Here is a 12,141-nt window from a genome sequence, read left to right as displayed (position 1 = left end):
CAGCAGGAAAAAGAAGTGCAGAGCAAAAGGGGGGAAGCCCCTTATAAAACCGTCAGATCTTGTAAGAACTCACTCACTATTATGAGAACAGTAGCATGGGGGTAACTGCCCTCATGATTCATTACCTCCCACCAGCTCTCTCCTATGACATGTGGGGATTATGGGAACTACAATTAAAGATAAGATTTGGATGGGAACACAGCCAAACCATATCAAAGAGTATATTATGATCCATGCTGATATGAGGGAAAATTATTCTGCTGTGGTATGAGGTGGTTTGTGAAAGAGAAGGACAAGATTTGCTGATTTATTCAAAACATATTTACTGCATGCTTACAATATACTGGCCCTCTTCTAATCAATGGCTGTACTGCAGACAGCAAAGTAGACAAAGTTTTGCTCTCAAGAGACTTAAATTCTAGAAGAGGCAGATTGTGCTGAGCAGGAAATGGCCCCTCAAAGACATCCATATCCTGGGCCAGGTGTGGTGGCTCATGCCTGTAATCCCAGCACTTTGGGAGGCCAAGGCGGGTGGATCACAAGGTCAGGAGTTCAAGATCAGCCTGGCCAACATGGTGAAACCCTGTCTCTACTAAAAATACAAAAATTAGCTGGGCATGGTGGCGCACGCCTGTAATCCCAGGTACTTGGGAGACTGAGGCAGGAGAATTGCTTGAACTTGGGAGGTGGAGGTTTCAGTGAGCTGAGATTGCACCACTGCACTCCAGCCTGGGTGACAGAGCAAGACATTGTCTCAAAAAAAAAAAAAAAAAAAGAAGACATCCACATCCTAATCCTTGTAATCTGTAAATATGTTATTACATGGCGAGGGGGAATTAAAATTGCAGCTAGAATTAAAGTTGCTAATCAGCTGACCTTAAAATAAGATTATCCTGGTTTATCTAGGCGAGCCCAATGTAATCACAAGAGTCCTTGAATGGGGAAGTGGAAGGCAGAAGAGCGAGACCAAAGAGATAGCATCATGAGAAAGACTCAAGCTGCCTTTGCGGGCTTTAAAGATCAAAGGGGTCCACGAGGTAAGACATGAGGGCAGCCTCTAGAAGCTGAAAGAGGTAAGGAAACAGATTGTCCCCTGGAGCTTCCAGAAATAATGCAGCCCTGGCCACAGTGACTTTATCTCAGTGAGGCCCATTTCAGATTTCTGTCCTCAAGAACTGCAAGATGATAAATATGTGTTTTCAGCCACTAAGTTTATGGTAATTTGCTACTGTAGCAATAGGAAACTAACAGAGAGATAGAACCAAATAAAATGAATGAATGAATGAATGACATAATGTCAGGAAACAAGAAGTGCTCAGATGAAAACTAAAGCAGGGCAAAGAGATGTGTAGTGAAGGGAGTGAGTGATGGGTGATATAACAGAAGTGATGTTTTTGAAACATGAATGTGAGCTCCAGAGAGGTTAGAGGTGGGGAACTTGGAAACGGAGCCAAGTGATGTAGTCACATGACATGACTGAGACCCCCCCCTCCCAGAAGCATGCAGGGCTGGGCAGGCTCTTTCATGGGTCCCCCAATAGCTAAATCGTGGAGCTAAGTTGGTTGCTTTATGTTCCACACACAATACTCATAAGAAAGGCCTGGAAACAAAATTTATTGCGTAAGAAAAGAGAAATTGACTTAATCTTTTCAGCAAGTCATTTGAGAGTCCATTAACTTTTCCCTTATGCACTTGGTCTAATCCAATACTGAGTCATTTCTTTGATTCATTCTTTTTTTATTTACTTATTTGTTGGTTTATTCACTTATTCATTAACTCATTCAATCAATAAGCATTTCCTGAGCACATTACCAAGCCTTGGGAGTAAAATGGTGAGAAAAACAAATCTGGGCTCTGCCTTCATGAAGCACACTGTTGATTCGGTTGAAGGTTTCATATAAAAATGCTAAACGACCACTAAGTCTGGCATCCACTAATCAAAACTGGCACTGGCCTAGTCTTCCTTAAAATAGCCCTGGTCCATTCTTCTCTCTCCAGCTCCACTGCTACAGCCTTCTCTTACCTGGGAGAAGTGGTCTCTAAAGGGGGTTTCCCCACCCGCATCCAGACCCTCTGTAGCACATCCTCCCTCTGCAACACATCCTCCTGCAACACATCCTCCCTTCCCCACCTGCATCCAGACCCTCTGCAGCACATCCTCCCTAATACAGTCAAAATAATCTTTTGAAGAAACAGATCTGCCCCATCACTCCTCTGACTAAAATCCTTCAATGGCCTCTCATTGTCTACCAAAACTGATCCAAACCTCCCCACGATGTGGCATATTCCTCAGCCTTCTGGTATCCTATCTGCTTGACTCCACAAGGTGCTTGTGTCTTTCCTGCACTAGTGCCCTTGCCCAAGCTGCCCTCTCTGCTTAAAGTGCTTTGCATTTCTTCCTAGACAGTATGCTGGACAGTCTGGACAGCAAATGTGTAGAGGTTGAGAGCACAGAGTTCATAAGCCCAGTGGCCTACATTTATTTAAACCCTGGTTCTGCCACTCAGTATAGCTGAGTGACTTTGGGCAAGTTAGGCAACCATTCTTTGTCTCAGTCCCTCGTCTGTAAAATGAGTGTAACAATATGATAATGGAAATGATCACAGGTTGGCGATGAGCTAATATATGTAAGTAAAGCACTTAGAACACTACCTGTCATACATACAGAAGCAGCTAATAGGCATTAGTTATTCTGTATCTTCCCACTGCTCAGCACCTCTACCCTCTACATATTTCGATAATTGTGCTTTTGGTCCTTATTGCATTTATTTATTTTCATGTAGGCCTGGCTCTTCTAGACTGTCAGCTTTTTAAAGTCAAGGATGTCCTCTGATTCAGCCTTGAATCTTCTGGACTTGGCACATTTGTTAGTATATGTTAGGTGTTCAAAATGAATGAATGAATAAATTCAATAAAATGTGATTTTTAAAAGACCATGTGAAATAATTGAAAAAAATCATGTTATTTTGAGCATGTCACAAGCTATTATGAGATACATAAATCAAATGGAGAAATCTTAGTGTTTTATATGTATCCATAAATTTAAGATCACTTTTTAACATTTTCAACAAAAGAAGGGCAATCTGGGAAATCCTCATGTTTTATGTTGCTCAGTCACTGATCTAAAAAATTCAGATATGGATCTTATCTTCAAAAACAGACAAGGCCGGGTGTGGTGGTGCACTCCTGTAGTCCCAGCTCTTCGGGAGACTGAGGCAGGAGGATCACTTGAGGCAAGGAGTTTGAGATGCAGCGTGCCATGATCACATCTGTGAACAGCCAGTGCACTCCAGCCTGGGCAACACAGCGAGGCTTAGTCTCAAAAACAAAACAAAACAAAACAAATAGCAGTTTCCCAAAAATTGTAATGAATGTTTCATTTTTATGATTCCATTTTGCTTCATATGTTAATGAATAATCTACATGGCTTACTTTTTTTTAACTAATAAAAAATAGAAATTTATTTCTGGCAGTTCTGGTGGCCGGGAAGTCCAAGGTCAAGACACTGTACACAGGCAGCTGATTCAGTGTCTGGTGAGGGCCCACTTTCTGGTTCCTAGATTGCACCTTCTTGCTGTGTAGTATTTGGGCTGTCTCCTGGGTCCTGCAGGAGCAATCCACTTCCTTCAGAGGGTCTGTGGATTCTCTTGGCTTTCCTGGTATAATCCTGCAGTAGTAGTTCTGGAGCAAAAATTCACAACGTGAGTCTCCACATGCTGCTCTGTCGCTCTGAGTGTCAGCTGCAATTTAGTCCTGCCTCCTATCTGCCATTTTCCTTCTCTGATTCCACGGTTTACATTTTTAATATTTTATTCATAAAAGTAACACATCTTCTTTGAAGAAAATTAGGAAAATAAAACACAGAAAATGAATCTTATGCAGATATTTAAGGGAGTCTTACTTTTTTGGGATGAACATTGAGCAGTTCTGTAGTCAGATAATAATATGAGCTTCACTCATCTTCACAGAAGGAATGAAGTTCTTTCTGATAAGTTCTCAAGTATCAACATCCATGGATAAAGAAGATGTTTTGTAAAGGCAATGGGATGTGGCCTCCATCTAGAGACTTTAAGAGATTGGAGTCATACGTATTACACAGCCTGCCAAAGGGATTCTTCAGACAATTAGAGAAAAGGGTCTGTAGCTTGGGACCAGTCTGCAGGGCATGGCTTTTCTTTAAATGAGCCATCAACTCACCACTGCTCACACTTGCTTCTTTATTTTGACCACTGTGTCAGGATATGATCTTGGATAGATCCATAGGTCTCATCTATGAAGCCTCACATGGAGCTCATAGCAATTTCTTCCTTTTCAGTCTGTGTCCACGGTGCTATCCTCAGCCACTCCAGTAAATAGCCCCCAGGGCTCTAAAATGGATAAGATCCTCTGCATGCCTCTTGGCTTATCTAGTCTTCCTTACAGATCTCATCTTACATTGCTTTCATTGACTTGAACACCACCTCTCTCCTACCAGCACTTTCCCATTGTTCAAATGCTCCACACATCTGTCTCATGGCAGCACTTCATTGCTTGTCTCTATGGGTTTATTCTCTTTTCACGTTGGAAGCTTCTCGATGGCTCGGTTTATGTCCTGTGCACCTGACCCATGTTGTTGGCCTCTGCCTGGAACATCCTTGCTCCCACTGTTTGCCTAATTCATTAACTAATTATTGAGACCTTATCCAAATTTTAATTCCTCAGGGAAGCTTTCTCTGATGCCCAGATTAGACTGGGATCCCAGTGCTTTGATAGCATTCCATGGTTCATGCCATGAACTCCAGTTTGCAGTGTTATATTGAGGTGGTCGTTTGTTTAATGTCCGTATTTCCCACTAGAGAGTCAGCCATATAAGGAATAGGGCCGGGTCTGTGTTCCTGTCATTGCAACTGCTGAGCTCAGCTCAGTACTTGACACAGAGCAAAGGCTGAATAAATATACTTCAACCTACTGAGATAAAGATGTAATTAACAGGTGGGGTGTAGTGGCTCACGCCTGTAATCCCACCACCATGGGAGGCTGCAGTGAGAGGATAGGTTGAGTTCAGGAGTTGGAGACCAGCCTGGTCAACATGGCGTAACCTCGTCTCTACAAAAAATACAAAAATTAGCTGGGCATGGTGTCGCACATCTGTAGTCCCAGCTACTTCGGAGGCTGAGGTGGCAGGATCGCTTGAGCCCGGGAGGCGGAGGTTGCAGTGAGCTGAAATTGCACCACTGCACTCCAGCCTGGGTGACAGAGCGAGACCCGTCTCTCACACACACAAAGTGAATTGGTAATTAATAACTGAATTAAGGAACTGAAATAATGACCAATGAATGAATGAATATAGTGTTTTCATTCACATAATAAACAGAGTCTAGGCAGCTTTCCTTAGTTTAGCAGGATGGTTAAAAACCTGGGCCCTACACTATTTAGCAAGTTATTTAACTCTCTCTGCCTCTTGTCCTTATCTGTAGATTGAGGATAATAAAATACATTTGGAGGTACTTTATATACTTGAATGTACCTTATGAGGACTTAATAAAAGCCTAAATATATTATTCAGAACAGCCTAGCATATAGTAAGCACTAAACTCAGTAAGTATATGCCAGCACCCTAAAGAAACCACCTTTGTCTTGAATCACGAAATTTCCATGATCACTGCATCCAATCATTGCTATTTTAACGTACCTACCTTGGCTCACATTGATATAAATATTTAATCAAATCTCTTTGTATATTTTTAGTGGTTATTACTCTGTATCTCTAAGTTCTCCAGAGCTGACTTACCTATCAGGGGTGGCAGGTGCAGTGCTGGCAATACTTGTTGAGACCCACAAAAATGTTTTAATTCCATCTAAAATCTGAAGGAGAAAAAAAAAACCTTGCAAGTCAAAGAAAATATTTTAATATGTAATATTCATACATTCACCTGTTTACCAACATTGTTGTAGAATATACCTCTATGACTGTTTTTTAAATGGAGGAATAAGAGGTCCATGAAGGCAAAGGTGCCCAGGGCCCAGGAAAGTCACAGCACAGCCTGGCAATTCTCAGCCTGCTCCTCTGCATCAGAGGCTTCACTCAACAGTGAAATGGAAGAATGAAAACACCAGTGTGGCTTTACAACATTCATACACCATCAGAATACATCATACATCATCAGAATACCTACATAGACATACAGAATACATACATATACATGCAGAATACTTACCTATACATACGAATACATCATACACCATCAGAATACCTACATATACATACAGAATACATATATATACATGCAGAATACTTACCTATACATACGAATACATCATACACCATCAGAATAGTGCATGGCAAGGGCAGACTGCTGATTGAGAAAGGACATTTCAGCACTAGATAACCTTTCTATGTGGGTTCTACCCCCCAAAAGTGTGTGCACTCATGAATAATTTGCTAAGTAGTGTAAGGCCCATGTTTTTAACCATTCTGCTAAACTGAGGAAAGCTGCCTAGACTCTGGTTATTATGTGAATGAAAACACTGCATTCATTCATTCATTGGTCATTATTTCAGTTCCTTATTTCAGGAGGACTCCTCTTCACTCTCTTTTTCATCCATGTCTTCTTCCCCACTTGTTCTTCAGTCCTTGCCCATTGCCTCCCCAACAGATTTCCTGCACCTGCTCATGCTCACCTTTGCCAGTCCCTCCTTGGTTCCTCCCTCGCTGTCCCCTCCCCTGTGCCCCTGCTGGCATGCCTGCTGTGATGAGCTCAGCCTAAGGCTTCTCATATTGCTTTGGTTTTGGGGTTTATTTTAGCATCTCCTTTTGATACCTCCACCTCTCCCCTCTTCCCTTGTCTTTATTCATTATTCTCACTTATTGTTTGTCTTTGTGTTTTAGTTTCTTTTTTATTCTAAGTTTGGGACACTCTTGGTTTTGAATTTCTTTGTGTTTGAATCTTTTTTTTCCCCAGCTCCATTCTCTGATGTCCTTTCTCTCTCTCTCTTTTTCTTTTTCTCTCCCTCCCTTCCTCTTTCTTTCTTTTCTTTCTCTTTCTTCCTTCCTTCCTTTCTTTCTCTCTCTCCTCCCTTCCCTCCCTCCCTTCTGTCTTTTCTTTCTTTCTTCCTTTTCTTTCTCTTTTTTCTCTTTTTTCTTTCTTTCTTTCCTTCCTTCCTTCTCCCTTTCTTTCTTTTCCTTCCTTCCTTTTCTTTTCTTTCTTTTTTCTTTCATCTCCTTTCTTCTTCTTGCCCAGCCCTATCTCAGTTCTTTCAGTTCCTTCTTTCTGAGGGCTCTGTTCTGTTCCATTGATCTATGTCTCTGTTTTGGTACCAGTACCATGCTGTTTTGGTTACTGTAGCCTTGTAGTATAGTTTGAAGTCAGGTAGCGTGATGCCTCCAGCTTTGTTCTTTTGGCTTAGGATTGACTTGGTGATGCGGGCTCTTTTTTGGTTCCATATGAACTTTAAAGTAGTTTTTTCCAATTCTGTGAAGAAAGTCATTGGTAGCTTGATGGGGATGGCATTGAATCTATAAATTACTTTGGGTAGTATGGCCATTTTCATGATATTGATTCTTCCTACTTCTTTCTTTTTTTGCTTCCTCTTCCTCTTGAGGACCTGACCTCTTCCCTCCCACTTCTAACCAGGGCTGTGCAAACTCCGCCTTCTCTTCCAACTGGTGCAGCCCAGGGGACACTGTCTCCCTCAGCCATAAGGGCCACTGGAAAGGAGACTCAACGTGTGACTGAGACCTCATTTCCCTGAATTAGGCCTCCATGCCCAGCCATTCATTAGATCATTCATTTTTCCCTGACGACATTGGGAAGGACAGAAGTAGAAGGCAAATGTGTCACGTGTTCTGATGCTTAGCTGCATACTAGGGTCATTAAATTACCTGCCACTGACAACCCTGGTGCAGAGAAAAAGTGGCAATTTGTTCTTATTTCTAGTCACCCTGCTTGCCTCAGCAGACAGCATGCTCCTGTCCCCCATGCACACACTGGGTGGTTGGTGATCAAATTTAATTATTCTACCTGCATTAAACATAGTTAAATCTTGTCAATTAAATAGCATCTTCAGCAAATATGTAGGCTGTTCTTTGGGTAACAACGCTCAATTTTGCAGATGCCTCCCCCTCCCCTGCTTCTCTCTAAGGTGGCATGGAGTAGAGGTGGGGTTCTCCAGCTTTTGGGAAGGAACACGCCGTCCCTGCCTCCTCTGGTCCTGGAGTGCTAACACCCGTTCTTTCACTGTTCCCAGATAAAGCCTGAAGCTGCTCCAATTCAAGATCTGGTCTGTATCGGGCTTCTGCCCCCCCACTCAGTTTCCACAGACAGGCAAGAGTCCTCTGAGGAATGGCTGTGAACCCCAGGTCCTTGGCACAGGAGGCCCTGCCACAGAGAACCACTCAGGGCAGATTTCCTGTTAGGTTCTTGGCTACTTCTGGGTCCTGTTTGTGTCACTCGAATATCAAGGTCACCCCAGGAAAGGTAAAAAGCAGCCTCTCCATCTGTCTAACATGGCCGTACCTTGCTACACTGGCCAGTTAGCCTGAGTCCTAATCAGGACATTTCTGTCCTGATTCTCATTTAGGACTTCAGGTTAAATGGGAATCAGGACAAAATTTCCGCTTCCTGTAGGCTCCCCTGAATTGATCTAACACACACACGGTAATACTGGTCCACACGTAGACGAGGCTTAACATGTACTTCGCGTGATTTAATTCTCACAACACCCCTAGGAGGGAGATGTACAATTATCATTCACATTTAATAGGTGAAGAAACTGAGGCACAAAGAGGTTGAACGCCTTCCCCAGGATTACACAGCCCTATGGCAGAGGCTGAAGTGGGGCCACAGCCTGGCAGATCTCCCCTCTCTGCTGACACCCCGGGGCCTCCTCCCTTTATTCCTCTCTGCTTCTTTTCCCTGCCCCCTGGCCTGAAAAAGGTGAGTTTTCTTTTATTTCCCCCATGCCTGCTCTTCTACCGTGAAGCTGGGATATTTACCATATAAAGACTGGATTGGGTTCAGTTCCTTTTGAACCTTTTCTTCTGCATATCCAGAGAGAGACTGCGTTGATGCCAGCTGCCGGGCAAATGTTTCACTTCTTCCACTGTCCACTTCAGAAGAATTCTGGGGACTGCCAAGACTGGCTGGTGGCAGTCATCCAACTCCCATATGGAGATCTATCCAGAATGTGTCCTCGAGAGCCTCGCTCAGATATCAGCTCCACCTCGGCAGCTAATCATATCCCTGTGGACACACATGGCAAGACTGCTTCCTCTGGCAGCAGCAAGGAATTTGGCTAGGGCTGGCCTCTCACCGTCTCCCGCCTGGGCACCCTGAGTATCAGCAGCTGCCCAACATGCGGCTGCTGGCCATGATGGTTCCAGAAGGGAGGCACGCCCTTCTATCTTCATCTTGTACCCCAAGTAACCTCAGACAAACAGGATCAGAGTTGACAGTGTTCCCCATCAAGGCTACAAGCCCTTCAAATGCCTTATACATGAGCCATGTGCAGCTGCAGAACCCAGGGTTTCACTCAGATTCTAGATCCCCTGTCAAAACCTTTAAATACACATTTAAGCCTTATGAGGTGTGACTCTATTGCTCTATTGCTCAGTTAGCAGTAGCTTTAAGTGCAAAGACTAGCTTTGTAAGGCATTACAAACGTATAAAATGTGAATGGACTCTACAGCAGGCAGGTCTTTCCTTAAAGGACCATGTTCTAAACGACTTCATAGATTTATTTCTTTCAGTCATTTAACAAATATTTTTAAGTAGAATCTCTTCTTCCTCTTCACTTCCAGATAATACTATTTGCTATTCCTTTCAAATCCTATAGCAATGGTTCCCAACCTGGTATATTAGGATCCTTATGTGTCCTGAAGGGCACTAAGGGAGGTCTTTAATATATTTTTAGTATTTCTTACAGAAAATAGACTTTTATGATAAGGTTGTACTTACCAGTTAAAAACATTTCTTTGCCTTCAAATGAAATGACAAATGACGCAAGTGGCATCCATACAGATCTGATTACCACTCTTTAACTGAAATATATGGAAGTGTAAATAATTCATAACATGATAAAAGGACTTTGGAAGATGGGCGTTTCTGCTATGTGGTGTTCATGGGGAAAGGATGCCCATTTATGAGAGGACAGGGTCCTGCTGCTGCTGCATTGTCACCACAGTCATGTCTACTCTCCCTTTGACAGTTCACAGTATCATTGTCACCACAGTCATGTCTACTCTCCCTTTGACAGTTCACAGTATCATTGTCACTGTGAATATTGTCTTTTGCACTTACTACACAAACTTCTGATTAGAGAGGATGTCAAGGCATAGTGGCTGAGAAGCCCATATTTTTGTTCAAGCGTGCCCCAGGGTTCAGTGGCCACTGAGGCCCTAGATCATTCTGGGTTCCACAAACTTGATAATAAAAATTGTCAGGCCAGGCACGGTGGCTCATGCCTGTAATCCCAGCACTTTGAGAGGCTGAGGCAGGAGGATGACTTGAGATCAGGGGTTCAAAACCAGCCTTGCCAACATGGTGAAAATACAAAAGTTAGCTGGAGGTTGGTGTCTGTAATCCCAGCTACTCGGGAGGCTGAGACACGAGAATTGCTTGAATCCCCGGGGGTGGAGGTTGCAGTGAGTCAACACTGTGCCACTGCACTCCAGCCTGGGTAACAGAACCAGACTCTGTCTCAAATAAAAAAAAAAAAAATTGTCATCTTTATCACAAACTGGAGCTATTGCAATTGGATTCGTTGAGCCCTTTCTTCTAGAACACCCTCATTGTAAAAAAGCAAAACAAAACTGGGGACTCTTACGGTGGAGCTGTGGCCCCGGGGGGCCATCTGGCATGTCATCAAGAGGAAAAATGCCCCTACACCTGCAGTGACAGCGCCCTCTGCTGCTCCCATCTCTCTCTGCAGAGATGGGATGGGATAATGCAGGCAACAGCCACTTAGTGTCAAGTTCTTCACTCAATAATTAGAACCCCAGTTCACTGGAGAGCTTCAACAAACATTTTGAGTGCCACTTTTCTGCTGTAAATGTAGGCACTACAGAAAAGAAGGTCATTATGAATGCCCTCAAAAAGCTCACAGTCTGATGGGAAATCAGACCTGTACCACCTAGCTACTACAGGATGCGTGAAATCCTGTGTGTGCTTGGAAGGAGGTGTTATGAAGCAGATCAGGGAAAGTACAACATTCTGGGAGGGGAGGGTGGTGGCAGAAAGCTTCACAAGAGGCAGCATTTGAATTGGCTCATTGAAGGGTAATGATTTCATGGGGGCAGAAGCAGTTGAGGATTCTGGCTTTACTTTGAAAACACTTAAGACGTGGAGGAGAGGCTGGACTTGGTGGCTCATGCCTGTAATTCTAGCACTTTGGGAGGCCAAGGCAGGCAGATCACCTGAGGTCAAGAGTTTGAGACCAGCTTGTCCAACATGGTGAAACCCTGTCTCTACTAAAAAAGAAAAATACAAAAATTAGTCTGGCACAGTGGCACGTGCCTGTAGTCCCAGCTACTCTGGAGGCTGAGGCAAGAGAATCCTTGAACCCGGGAGGCAGAGGGTGCAGTGAGCCTAGATCATGTTACTGCACTCCAGCCTGGGCGAGAGAGTGAGACTCTGTCTAAAAACAAACAAACAAACAAACAAGAAAACCAAACGAGGTGGAGGTGATAAGCTTCCCAAATATCCTTTTGATTAGTCTTTCCAAGTTACTGGCCTTTTTTCCCAAGCTTGCAGGTTTCTTAAACATTCATTCCACTGGTTTCACCTGTCTCAGATCATCTCCTTGTTCAATGCAGTGGTTCTCAGGAAAGTTTGGCCCACCAATCAGCAACATCACAATTTTCTTGGTTTTTTGTTTGTTTGTTTTGTTTTGTTTTTTTGTTTTTTTTTTTGAGACAGAGTCTCACTCTGTAGCCCAGGCTGGAGTGCAGTGGCACCATCTCTGCTCACTGTAACTGCCTCCCGGGTTCAAGCAATTCTCCTGCCTCAGCCTCCCGAGTAACTGGGACTACAGGTGCCCGCCACCACCTCCGGCTAATTTTTTGTATTTTTAGTAGAGACAGGGTTTCACCGTGTTAGCCAGGATGGTCTCGATTTCCCGACCTTGTGATCCGCCCGCCTCGGCCTCCCAAAGTGTTGGGATTAC

This window comes from Pongo pygmaeus, chromosome 5 (genome assembly GCF_028885625.2).
Source record: "Pongo pygmaeus isolate AG05252 chromosome 5, NHGRI_mPonPyg2-v2.0_pri, whole genome shotgun sequence".
Taxonomy (NCBI): Eukaryota; Metazoa; Chordata; class Mammalia; order Primates; family Hominidae; genus Pongo; species Pongo pygmaeus.
This window is presented reverse-complemented; position numbering follows the sequence as displayed.